The 14,405-nt window shown below is 44.2% G+C and overlaps 1 pseudogene; it reads right to left on the reverse strand.

The window, feature by feature from the left end:
- Positions 1 to 926: 926 nt before the first annotated feature.
- Positions 927 to 1,044, reverse strand: LOC126199919 (5S ribosomal RNA; annotated as a pseudogene).
- Between the last annotated feature and the right edge of the window lie 13,361 nt (positions 1,045 to 14,405).

Raw genomic sequence — 14,405 nt, forward strand, 5'->3', positions numbered from 1 at the left:
CATCCTTCCCTCCAAAGTTGACCACAAAGGCTCAATAATATTGTTATCGTGTGGCTCTAGTGGCCAGGTTGGATCGACAGTTCATGGTTGTGCTAACGTCGAGCGGTGTAGCGCTGTGGTTAGCACCGTGGATTCGCATTCCGGATATCGGAGGTTCAACCCCGCGCCGGCCGCGGTGGCCGTGCGGTTCTCGGCGCTGCATTCCGGAACCACGGGACTGCTACGGTCGCAGGTTCGAACCGTGCCTCGGGCATGGATGTGTGTGATGTCCTTAGGTTAGTTAGGTTTAATTAGTTCTAAGTTCTAGGGGACTGATGACCTAAGATGTTAAGTTCCATAGTGCTCAGAGCCATTTGAACCATTTTTCAACCCCGCGTCCGGCCATCCTGATTTAGGTTTGCCGTGATTTCCCAAAGTCGCTTAAGGCAAATGCCTGGATGGTTCCTTCGAAAGGGTGAGGCCGATTTGCTTCTCTGTCCTTCCGTAGTTTGAGGTCGTGCTCCGTCTCTAATGACATTGTTGTCGACGGGACGTTAAACACTAATCTCCTCCTCCTCCTCCTCCTCCACTGTGGTCACGAAACCAGTATTGGACGATGAGTACCATGTGAATCGGGGGTTCAACCTGATTAGCTATAATGGTCACATAATCCTTGACGTTAATGCGCCCTTGCAGGGTAACCATTGGGCCCATGGAATACCGCGACATTAAACTAAACTCCGTCCGAACAGGCCATTAAGGCCCAACGGTACCGACCGGCCGCCGTCTCATCATCAGCCCACAGGCGTCACCAGATGTGGTTATGGAGGGGCATGTGGTCAGCACACCACTCTCCCGGCCGTATGTCAGTTTCCGAGACCGGAGCCGCTACTTCTCAATCTAGTAGCTCCTCAGTTTGCCTCCACAAGGGCTGAGTGCACCCGGCTTACCAACAGCGCTCGGCAGACCAGATGGTCACCCATCCAAGTGCTATCCCAGCCCGACAGCGCCTAACTTCGGTGATCTGACGGGAACCGACGTTGCCACTGTGGCAAGGCCGTTGGCCAAATACCACGACATGGTTGCCCAAAGTTTCTGCAGAGTTTCTCTCTTGCGGCGTGAACTCGGGCAGAAGTTGCAAACAGTAAGAAACGGGACTCATTCGACTAAATGAATTTCTTCGATTGCTCGATAGTCCACTTTTTATGACTTCGGCAGCACGTTTTCCTGTTAGGAGCATTTCATCACAGATATGTGTTTTTGCAGTTCCAGCTCACCCTGCATTCTTTCATGTTGTTTTGTTGCTAACAGGGTTCGCAAGCCAACATTCGGTTCTGCAGTGAATTTTGCAGCTGTCGTCCACTTAGTTTTCGTCCTCTTCTGTGATCGTCCGTTACCGTCACTCAACACACACTTTCGTCAACGTTGTGTCTTAGCAGGGAATGATCTTCTGCTTTCTGTGTATGCGCTGTAAATCTGTGATATGGCGCCTTCTGAAACACCAAACACTTCCGTTCCCTTGGTTACAGAGGCACGCACCATAGGAGCACCAACAATTTGACAATGTTCGCATGCACTGAACTCAGACATAATGCACGCACGGCTACAAAGAACGCTGTTCTGACCAAGGCTGACAGTTGGAACGTGTGCCGTTCGTGGTCAAATTCAATAGTGTGACCTGCAGGCTTAGCTAACATTTGCATTTATGTTCAAGTATGCTTTCCTGGCTGGTGCTCGATATTTTTGTGCACTCCGTGTGTGTGTGTGTGTGTGTGTGTGTGTGTGTGTGTGTGTGTGTGTGTTCGCGCATTTTTTGCGTGCGTTGTGTAACAACTAAGCATATGCAACAACTTTTCCTGTAATTTCATCTAAATTACTTACGTCTTTATATTGGTTCAAAATATTTATGCTCATTACTCTCTAAATACACACGGGAGTCAGCTTATATTTGACTCGCGTCTACTGTTTATGTTTTCTGGGATCAAAGATGTATGCATCTGAGCTACTCCCACCACGTGACGTATGAAGATGCCGAGTGATACTACAAAATATGGTTTCGCTATCTCTGGCGTATCTAATATGGCGATTCGTTCTTAAACATCATATGTGTACCGCCACGACAGCTCATAACTACTGAAAACCGGTCGTAGCGTTAGAAAATAAAAACTGTATTTTGTTTCCAAACAATTACTGCTGTTGCAGATATCCTGAACCGTCAAGTTCGACATCTAGAAGCAAAAGTTATGATATTCCTTACGTGTCTACCCTATTTTCCATTGGAAACTGCTTAACGGTAGAAGTTAGCAGCTTTTACCGCAAAGCAAATTTGCCTTTCACCGAACGGCTCAGAATACTTACTTAACTTATTTATATTGAGTCAGCGCTCGCTGTGGCAGATATCTCGCTCTTGAAAGGTTAGGAGAGACTGGAAAATGCCTTCGTAACATTGTAAACAACGTTTCTGGAATTTTTCTGTTTGTTTGCTGTAATATTGGTTTTGGTGTTGCTTTTTTTTCTTTCTTATATTTCTTTAATTGGCTGTTGCAAGATAGCTTTTCGCTTGTCGACTGTTTGGAGAGTACTCCTATTCTAAGGCTGAATATGCTGGATCCGAGCAACAGCAACCAAAAGTTTTTAAAAAGTGACTCATTTCCCAACGTTCTCTCTGTAGTTGAGGTATGGTACTGTGTTTCGAAATAAGTTGGACAATTTTGCCTGTGAGTGATGTGATGTGGTCTGATAAGAACATGCTTCAGTCAGCAATATACGCAATTCACAGGGTCACTTGGTGAATTCATCTCTCTGTTACAGAAACGTGTGTAAGTTTCTTTGGATGATTCCTCCCACGCTGATACCACTTTTAGGGTTCCGCATCTCAGTCGTTAAAAACGGAACCCTTACGGAATCACTTGGTTGTGCGCCTGTCCGTTCGTCTGTTAAGACCCCTTTTTCTCAGGAACGAATAAAGGTATCAAATCTATGGTCTACGGTCCATTGGTGGTGAACATGTAAGCTTCTGAGTTAATGCAAGCAAAAGATTTGCCTTTCAACTCACATATTTTGGCACTCACAAAATCACTGATCAAAATCTATCGCTGAAATATCTACAAACACGTTGGAACTGATGGCCTTGTGCCAATGCACATGCGTGGTAAACGATAGCTCGAGTGATCGAACCTCGATCGGACCGCGGATTTTTCGATCTTCGTTTTAACCTGCCCTTCATCTCTCATTGATGAGAAGAGTGCTCCAGAAACGGCACTTGGTACGGATTCCACGTTAAACTGTAGATCCCCCCTATCCCGGTTGTGTGATTGGGATAGGTTAGGGTCACGCAAGGCGCCGAAGTGGCGTCCAGTTGAAAGGCTCGCTCGCCATTGGGCCATACGATATTATTATTATTATTATTATTGTTATCTAGATACATTGTGCCAAGGGTTGGCACTTCTTTGCGATAACGTCGCTGAAGCAGAGATGTCGAACGATCATGTGACGGGAGCAGATACGTCTGCTGAGAAGAGAGGAATGAGTCACTTCTGGGCCGTCGAATGGTATGGTTCCCTCGCTCTGCTGCTGCGGCTGAGAAATGGTCTATGAGTTGCCTATGTTCGGAAATGCTGGAGAGAGAAGAGAATTTCAATTCTTCGTGAAGGCGAGTCATTCTCTACCAATGGCGTCACTGAATACGCTATGGAGGGGCGTGTGGTCAGCACACGGCTCCGCCGGGCCTTGTCAGTTTTCGTGACGTGGACCCACTGCTGCTTGGGGCAACTACGCAGCTCCTGAACTGACATTACGTATCATAGTCCAGCCCGTTCCAGTCGTCCCACCAACGAAAAATCCCTGACAATGCTGGGAATCGAACCAGGTTCTACGTGTGGTAGTGAACCACGCCGATCACTAGCTAGCTACTATGGCAGATTCTCATTTCGTATCACTCTATCTAATTTTCAACATCACTCTAAAGCATCACACCTCAAACGCTACGATTCTATTCTTTTCGAGTTTTCCCATGCTCAAATTAAACCTTTTTTTTTTTTTTTTTAAATACTAGCAGAATTGTCTTGGTCAGGATTGCTCTCACAGCCTCTGCTATTTTGCTTTGTATGTCCTCCTTTCTTCATCTCTCGTGGTTTATTTTGCTTTGATCACTTTTGCTCTGTAGTCACCAAATTTGATAAGTCAATCACTAATCTCATTTCTGCTACTCCACATTACTTTCTCCCTTTTTCTTCAATCTCTTCTGAATCCATTAGAATGTTCTTTCTATTCAACACGTTCTCCACTCTTCCTCATTTTCATAGAGGCTAGCAATGTCTTCAGCGTATAGAAAATTGAAATTTGGAGACAGTACATATCTTATACTGTAGGCGTCGCTTAAGAAGCGATTTTTCGAAATTGCACCGCTAAGGAGGTGAAATAGGATATAAAAAGTTTATTGAAAATATATCGCTAATAAGGTAAAGTTGAAGCTAGATATAGGAATACTGGTATTTGATTTCTCGGATATAAATAAAGAAAACTCGTGTTTCAGCATTTTTTGAAAATTACTCCTATGGGGATGAAATAGGGGGCGAAATGTTTTATGAAAACATTTTTAAAGCTAAAACTTCGGAAACTGATATTCCGCTTCTCAGTTTGAAACGAAAATAATACATGTTTCATTGTTTTTGGAAATTTAACCACTAAGCGGGTAAAATTATGAGTGAAAGTTTTTCTGAAAATAATCCACTATTAAAGAACTACTAAAGATTTTTAAAGGTAAACCTCTGAAAATTGACATTTGAGTTCTCACTTAGAAATAAAAAATACATGTGTCCGTGTTTCTGGAAACTCAACCCCTAAGTGAAATAGGAGAACAATTGTTTTGTCACATTGTTTCATTACGAAAGCAATTTCAAAGCTAAATCTATGAAAATTTGTATTTGGCGTCTCTTTCCGAAATAAAAAGTACGTGTTCCACTCTTTTTGGAAATTCAGTCACTAAGGGGGTGAAATGAGAGATGAAAATTTTTAAGAAAATATTTCGTTATATTAAAAAATTTTAAATGTAAATCAATGGTTCAAATGGCTCTGAGAACTATGGGACTTAACTTTTAAGGTCATCATGCCCCTAGAACTTAGAACTACTTAAACCTAACTAACCTAAGGACATCCCACACATCTATCCCCGAGGCAGGATTCGAACCTGCGACCGTAGCGGTCGCGCGGTTCCAGACAGTCGCGCCTAGAACCGCTCGGCCACCCCGGCCGGCGGTAAATCAATTAAAATTGGCATTTCACTTCCCGGTTAGATATAAAGAAATACGTGCTAGGGGATGAAAGCTTCTATGGAAATGTCACCACAATAACGCAAGAGCTATGGTAACAAAAACCTCAGACTCAAGCTAACTGAATCGCTTTTTTGTCAGAAGTACATTCGGGAAAGACCATGCTTCTACGGCCGTAATTAGCGTGAAACATTTAGAAGATATTGCAATTTTTCAACAACACAAAAATCCCTCTACGTGAGGGAAGCAACGGACACTAAGCTAGTATTACATGGCAATTCAGATAAAGGTGTGTGCGTTTGCCTATGCCCTTGTGTGTGTATGTCTGTACGCCGAATACGAGGCTGCTCCGCCCCAGCCCGGGATCTGTACACTTCGATGCATCTACTGTTTGTATCGCACGTGTTTTATAATCGACACTCACTAGTGTTACAGCTGCGTTGGTGGTCTGCTCAGGATGCTGGGTTGTCGCAGGCCGCCGCTCGGGCGTCTAGGGTAGTGCTGAGCTACGCACGTTCCCCTTTAAGGCGACAGCTATCCGTGTATCAGCCGGCGGCTGCCTACGGCTTCTGCCGAACACGTGTGTCCGTCGCGCAGGAACATGGCGGGTTTCGCAGTTAGAGTGAGATCCAGCTCAATAACATTGATCCTCCTCACGTACACAACCCGTCCAGAAAATTCTCAAACAGTTTTTTACTCTCGGCGTGTAAGCGACGTCAGTTCAGTAGCTGCGCTGGCAGCTCGAACTAATAACTGTAAACAGCACATCGGCGTTCCATTAGTCACTTGTGAGCAGGCAGTGTTAAGTAGTGGACGTGGGATCCTAGTGTGTCAGTGTTGTGTCACAAATCACAATGTAGCAACATATCTAAATCAAGTGTTCAAGACATCCTCTGGAATGTTTTGAAGAAGAGAAAAGTGTGTCCAAAGTTTCTTCCGCACACCTTGACTCACTAACAAAAAGAACGACTCATGGATGCCAGCTGCGACTTCGTAGAAATGCAAAATGCCAACAAATCTTTTCTGGGAAAAATCAGCATTGATGTCGAGATTTGGTGTTATCAGTATGAAACTACCACAAATCAAAACAGTGCAAAAAGTGACATGAAGGGTGAACGCTTTGACGACAGAACCGGTATTCAAGCCAATGTGATGCGTGAGTGGAAGAACGTCCCAGAAAAGAACTTTCCTGACAGCTTCACGTGGTTGTATGAAAGTTCTGTATGTTGTGCCAAGTGTGTGTGTGTGTGTGTGTGTGTGTGTGTGTGTGTGTGTGTGTGTGTGTGTGTGTGTGAGGGGGGGGGGAGGGTATACGTAGAACAGCTAAAGCATTAAAATCACCATCTAATTTTTTCTCTACTTTTTATTAAACCAATTTCGAAACTTTTTGGACTGACGGGCTTAAATGGAGAACACACCATTGGAAAAACGTTAAGATATGCAGTAAACCCGAAAAGTGGGACGGCGCTTGGTGCAAAGTCTGGAAATTATATCCGCAGCCTTTAATAAATGCATTGTAATTCGCGTAGATAGAATACACGATGGGCGATCAGTTTCTAGAATCAGTCAAATTCGTCAAGCACCTAATCCAATTTAGTTGAAACGACGACATACCTTTCGCCACAGAAAAAAGTCTTAGATTTATTGAAAGAAGGGGAGGGTGTGTACCAGCGTGTAATTGATTTGTCAGTGCTACGCTTAACACATTCCTACCTATCACGGTTTCAGTAGGAATATATAACTACACAATCACAAAATCCGCATGAAGAAATTTGTAATTATCAGGGAACATGGGCAACACTTTTCGGTCCGAATCACCAAATATCAAAATGAGTATCATTTGCCTATCGAATTGATGATGCAATTGTTTTTGAATTGTTGTTGATTAAAGATAGTAGCATTAAAATGTGGAACCACGGGGGTATGCCTATGGAGTATCGTCTCAGTTGTGCGAGTGCATTCGCTATTTCCTGTCAGAAAAGTCACAGTTCGTAGTAACTGATGGAAAGTCAGCGAGTAAAACAGAAGCCATATCTGGCGTTCTCCAAGGAAGTGTTATAGATCACAGCTATTCCTGATCTACTGGTTCGTCAGAAACAATGTGAAAAGCTTGTAAGTGTGTTGTAGGGTACACTATGCTGATGAATAATTGTTAAGAAAAAATCGAGACGTCGCGCCATATCGGATTTAATTAGCATTGAAATTATTTATTTAGGCCGTTGCGCCCGAATTCAAGAGGCCGTCAGAGACGGTTTCGCGGAACGTCCGAACAAGAGTGAAATTCAAAAATTGGACGTAGGATGCTAGTAACGATAGAACCCCAGACGAAGACTGAGCAGTCTCGTGCGCTATCATCTGCAACCTGAGAACAACTGACATTAATTGTATCTCACAGGCACCTTGGACTGTGTGTTCTGTATATGAAGCAAACAAGTGCAGGACAACAGGAGCGCGGTAAGTGAATTGACAATGTTTCTATAATCGTTTTTGCTGCGTATTTGTTTTATTAGTGTCTTAACAAACGTACTGAGCGTAAGTTAGCGTAGAGGCCGTTTGTTTAACAGTGTAATTGGTATTCAGTGACTGGCGATTGCCTCGACCGTTAAATACAGGGTTATTACAAATGACTGAAGCGATTTCACAGCTCTACAATAACTTTATTATTTGAGATATTTTCACAATGCTTTGCACACACATACAAAAACTCAAAAAGTTTTTTTAGGCATTCACAAATGTTCGATATGTGCCCCTTTAGTGATTCGGCAGACATCAAGCCGATAATCAAGTTCCTCCCACACTCGGCGCAGCATGTTCCCATCAATGAGTTCGAAAGCATCGTTGATGCGAGCTCGCAGTTCTGGCACGTTTCTTGGTAGAGGAGGTTTAAACACTGAATCTTTCACATAACCCCACAGAAAGAAATCGCATGAGGTTAAGTCGGGAGAGCGTGGAGACCATGACATGAATTGTTGATCATGATCTCCACCACGACCGATCCATCGGTTTTCCAATCTCCTGTTTAAGAAATGCTTCTGCTTTAGCCTTTTCCGTAAGATTTTCCAAACCGTCGGCTGTGGTACGTTTAGCTCCCTGCTTGCTTTATTCGTCGACTTCCGCGGCTACGCGTGAAACTTGCCCGCACGCGTTCAACCGTTTCTTCGCTCACTGCAGGCCGACCCGTTGATTTCCCCTTACAGAGGCATCCAGAAGCTTTAAACTGTGCATGCCATCGCCGAATGGAGTTAGCAGTTGGTGGATCTTTGTTGAACTTCGTCCTGAAGAGTCGTTGCACTGTTATGACTGACTGATGTGAGTGCATTTCAAGCACGACATACGCTTTCTCGGCTCCTGTCGCCATTTTGTCTCACTGCGCTCTCGAGCGCTCTGGCGGCAGAAACCTGAAGTCCGGCTTCAGCCGAACAAAACTTTATGAGTTTTTCTACGTATCTGTAGTGTGTCGTAACCATATGTCAATGAATGGAGCTACAGCGAATTTATGAAATCGCTTCAATCATTTGTAATAGCCCTGTACACGATGTTCATATGAAGCCTCACTTATTTATACGCCCGGGTTCCCGGGTTCGATTCCCGGCGGGTTTAGGGATTTTCTCTGCCTCGTGATGACTGGGTGTTGTGTGATGTCCTTAGGTTAGTTAGGTTTAAGTAGTTCTAAGTTCTAGGGGACTGATGACCATAGATGTTGAGTCCCATAGTGCTCAGAGCCATTTGAACCATTTTTGAACTTATTTATAAAGCATTTGAAAGAAAACTGAGTCATATATACTTACGGTTTGCACGTAAAGAAACAGTGAATCTTCTGTAGTTTTTCTTCAAACAACGCCTTTTGTTTTGTTTCGGGCACTAAATAGTACAAAAATTAATTACAACTCAAGAGAGAGCCCACTGAACGGTGTGGTACGCGGAAACGAAATCCTCCATTGCTTTCCAAACAAATTTTGTAGTTGAACTTCAAAGGGAACCACTACGTTATTCGGCACACAACATATCTGGGGTTTGTTGGAGACTCACAGTTTTTCGAGAGCATGCCAGAGTCGGCGAGAAAACGTGTGGTAAGCGCCGATGAAAGCCAGCGTAGTTAGACCATTTTTCTTCGTCGGGCAGACAGTAACGGAAACCGTTTATGTAGACATACTGTACTCGAGCAATTTACAGTTCCTCAGCCTCGTCCCCTTCGGCTAAATGTGATCTTCCAGCAGGATGGTGAACTACCGTACTGTAGTTTGTGTGTTGTGTCTTCCTGGAACCAGCATTTCAACATCGATGGGAGCGACGTTATGGACAAAACAAGTGCCCACCGTGATCTTCGGACATAACCTCTGTGGAATTCTTCCTTTTGGCTTGTATGAGAGATATAGTGCATGCCTTGCCTGTACCTGACCTTCGCGATCTCCACAGAAGAAATGTGGATGCATTACCTTCAATCACTCCCAGACACGCCTCTACTTTTGTGGGTTGAGATGGAATATCTTCCAGACGTACTACGGATAACGAAAAGAGCCCGTGTAGAAGTGTGTTATTTTTTTTTGTTAGGTAACTTATTAAGCTACTTTACATGATACTTCACACCACAAGTACACTATGTGATGAAAAGTATCCGGACACCCCCAAAGACATACGTTTCTCGTATTAGGTGCATTGTGCTGCCACCTACCGCCAGGTACTCCATATCAGCGACCGCAGTAGTCATTACATCGTGATAGAGATGAATGGGGTGCTCCGCGGAACTCGAACGTTCGAACGTGGTCAGGTGATTGGGTGTCACTTGTGTCATACATCTGTACGCGAGATTTCCACACTCCCCAGACATCCCTAGGTCCACTGTTTCCGATGTGATAGTGAAGTGGAAACGTGAAGGGATACGTACAACCCAAAAGCGAGCAGACCGACCTCGTCTGTTGCTTGACAGAGACCGCCGACAATTGAAGAGGGTCGTAATGTGTAATAGGCAGACATCCATCCAGACCATCACACAGGAGTTCCAAACTGCATCAGGATCCACTGCAAGTACTTTGGAATATAGGCGGGAGGTGAAAAAAAAGAAAAGGTTCAAATGGCTCTGAGCACTATGGGACTTAACATCTATGGTCATCAGTCCCCTAGAACTTAGAACTACGTAAACCTAACTAACCTAAGGACATCACACAACACCCAGTCATCACGAGGCAGAGAAAATCCCTGACCCCGCCGGGAATCGAACCCGGGAACCCGAGCGCGGGAACCGAGAACGCTACCGCACGACCACGAGCTGCGGACAGCGGGAGGCGAGAAAACTTGGATTTAATGGTCGAGCGGCTGCTCATAAGGCACACATCACGCCGGTAAATGCCAAACGACACCTCGCTTTGTGTAACGAGCGTAAACATTGGGCGATTGAACCGTGGAAAAATGTTGTGTGGAGTGACGAATCACAGTACACAATGTGGCGATCCGATGGCAGGGTGAGGGTATGCCGAATGCCCGGTGAGCGTCATCTGCCAGCGTGTGTAGTGCCAACAGTAAAATTCGGAGGCGGTGGTGTTATGGTGTGGTCGTGTTTTTCATGGAAGGGGCTGGGACCCTCTGTTGTTTTGCGTGGCAATATCACAGCACAGGTCTAAATTGATGTTTGGAGCACCTTCTTGCATCCTACTGTTGAAGAGCAGTTCGGGGACGGCGATTGCATCCTTCAACACGATCGAACATCTGTTCATAATGCACGGTCTGTGGCGGAGTAGTTACCCGACAATAACATCCCTGTAATGGACTGACCTGAATCCTACAGAACACCTTCGGGATGTTTTGGAACGCCGACTTTGTATCAGGCCTCGCCGACCGACATCGATACCTCTCCTCAGCGCAGCTCTCCGTGAAAAATGGGCTGCCATTTCCCAATAAACCTTCCAGCAGCTGATTGAACTTCGCCTGCGAGAGTGGAAGGTGTCATCAAGGTTAAGAGTGGGCCAACACCATACTGAATTCCAGAATTACCGATGAAGGGCGCCACGAAAAAGGTAAGTCATTTTCAGCCATGTGTCCGGATACTTTTGATCACATAGTGTATCTATGTCTCAACTTTTTAATTGCATCTGGAAATCAAATTGCACATGGAGGACTCATTTGGAGACCATGTATCCCGGAGTGGGTTAAGGTCTTGCACCATTTTACATTTCCAAATGCTTTTTTAAGGTCGACAAATCCTGTAATCGTGTCGTGCTGCCCTAATGAAGCTCAACGTCAGAACTGACACTCTGGTGGCTTAACGTTTCCTAAAGTCAGACTGTTCGTGGTCCATCAGATACTCAATTTTCTTTTCCATTCTTCTGTATATTGTTCTTCTCAGCAGCTTCGATGTATGAGCTATTAGGAGGATTGTACGACAGTTGCCTCACTTACGTTGTGTCTCACTTATCTGTCAATGGTATCATCCGAATTATATAGACGATATTTGTCCGAACGCCTGACGATACGTCGCCGGTATTGTAGATTCTACACACCAACGTGAAATGAACAGCCGTTTGGTTGCTATTTCCCCTAATGATTTAAGAAATTCCAATGGAATGTTATCAATCCCTTCTGCCTTATTTGGTCTCAAGTCTTCCTGGGCTCTTTCAGATTCTGATTCTATCAATTCATAAGACAAGTCCTCCCTCTCATTGTACTCTTTTTGCCAAACCATTCTTTCCTTTGCGTTTAACGGTGCAATTTCCATTGCATTGGCCGGCCGGTGTGGCCGTGAGGTTCTAAGCGCTTCCGTTTGGAATCGCGTGACCGCTACGGTCGCAGGTCCATGCCTCGGGCATGGATGTGTGTGGTGTCCTTAGGTTAGTTAGGTTTAAGTAGTTCTAAGTTCTAGGGGACTTATGACCTCAGAAGTTGAGTCCCATAGTGCTCAGAGCCATTTGAACCATTTGAATCCATTGCATTCTTAATGTTGCAACCTTTACTTTTAATTTCACCGAATGCTGTTTTGACTCTTCTATATGCTGAGTCAGTACTTCCGACGATCACTTCAAGGTCCCAGTTTCGAAACCCGGTTTTGCTCACAAATTTAATCTGCCAGGAATTTTAAAAGTCAGCGCTCTCTCCGCTGCTGAGTTAAGATTCTTTCTGGAATTCTCCTCTGTTTACTGGTTACTATTTCCAGACTCGCTAGTCCATTTGACTGTCCAAGCCTGCGGTAAGCACAACACACGCCTTTTGTTAACCGATTAGTTATCTATTATTATCTCTGTATCAAACAGGCAGTGGTTGCTAGTACCCAAAGCAGTCAGTTGGAACATTCAGAAGATAAAAATTCATAGTTAGAAACAACTTAAATAAAATAAACTGAACTGACAGACACCCCTATGTAATAAATAGATATCGGAATTAAGAGAACTACCCCTTGCTAGAAGACGTATTACATCCGAAATAGGCATAACAGAAATAAAAGAGATAATCAGAAAATCTGTACACATCCTCCCCAATTACACTTTTCGTGTTACATATCTAGAATTACTGTTTCGAAACTGAATATTTTCAATTTCCAGTATAATATAAATGGAGGTATGATAAAACTGCCAAAACAACATACTACCACGACACAGAGTAACTGAAATTACAGGAAAGCCAATGAAATGTATTTCCTCCTACACAACAAGTGTAGGCAAAAAAATCTTAGTGAGTTCATCATAGTATTTTTAATCACTTCATGGCAAAAGTATAAAAATGTGGTGTAAATGGCATAAAGAAGCTACTTTGTAGCCGGCCGCGGTGGTCTCGCGGTTCTAGGCGCGCAGTCCGGAACCGTGCGACTGCTACGGTCGCAGGTTCGAATCCTGCCTCGGCCATGGATGTGTGTGATGTCCTTAGGTTAGTTAGGTTTAAGTAGTTCTAAGTTCTAGGGGACTAATGACCACAGCAGTTGAGTCCCATGGTGCCCAGAGCCATTTGAACCATTTTTGAGCTACTTTGTATGCTAAACACCTGTCTGTTTGTGATTTATTCCCGACTTGTATTTCGACATGAGAGCTCCATCCTAAAGTGTGGTGACTCTAAAGCGGAAATGAGCAAACAGGGACAGGCACCCCGTTTTGATAAACTTGTATACATCCGAGTAAGCACTGCCAGCTTACACTACTTAGATAACCAGTGCAACTTACGTAGATGTCAAATAAATATTTCCTGCAAAAATATTCGCTTGATGAATTTATAACGCCCTCGTACATCTGGAGACCAGTTCAATGTTTTCATATTTTCGTTTGTTGGCGATATACATGTGTAATAAAAATCAAACAACTTAGTGGAATTTCGCCATTGGCTATCGGTAAAGCAGATTCTCTCAATATGTAGGGGTGACTGCTTCAGCAGGTCATGAAGAAAAGTCTCATGCGATTCTTGAAAACCCTGACGATGGAGCTGTCATGTCGAAACACGCATCGGGAATAGAGCTGTCGAAGGACTTTTATTGATAAAATTAATTTACATCTTTCTCTGTGTGCAACGTGAACTCATTGTGGATTCTGTAACAAAAAGAAAAGAACTGTGTTCTGCCGATGGTAGGAATCATTCGTCAACATAAGTTTCCGCGGCGCGATGCGGTGAGTCTTTTCCAAGTCTCTGTCGCGCTTGTTTTGTTTCTTATCGCCTGCCGAGGCGAAAGGTCGGGTAACGAAGTAGCTGTCAGAGAGCAGCTCATTTCCTAATAATTTCCCCGGGCCCCAATCCCGTCTCCAACTTTTATTTCCGGCCGACCTCCGCAGCAGGTGACGCAGCCGTATCTCTACCTCCGATGAAAAGAGTAAAGAACCTGGACCTGAGTGCGTATATTCCGCGTGTAACATTTCTGGTGGCATCTGAAAGTGATGGAGCTTTGTGTGCCGTTTTACATCCGTAAAGAATCCTTAAGAAATCTCACTATCATGACGAGACTCTCAATAATTTTAAACGTCACCAAGTTTTGCGACCTTATTGAACATTTTTCCCTTTTGCCTAACATAGTGCCTTTACCTGGCTTGTTGGACAAGTGACATCTTTCCTTGCCAAACTAAGAGACATTGATATACAGGAATTTATCGACTATTTATCATTGCGGCACTGAAGCCAGTAATGGACCACCAGTGCACAGTTATCTGCGTTAGCTCTCGAGGCAGTAAGCATTCAAGAATGCAACACAGT

Source organism: Schistocerca nitens, chromosome 8 (assembly GCF_023898315.1).
Source record: "Schistocerca nitens isolate TAMUIC-IGC-003100 chromosome 8, iqSchNite1.1, whole genome shotgun sequence".
Lineage (NCBI taxonomy): Eukaryota > Metazoa > Arthropoda > Insecta > Orthoptera > Acrididae > Schistocerca > Schistocerca nitens.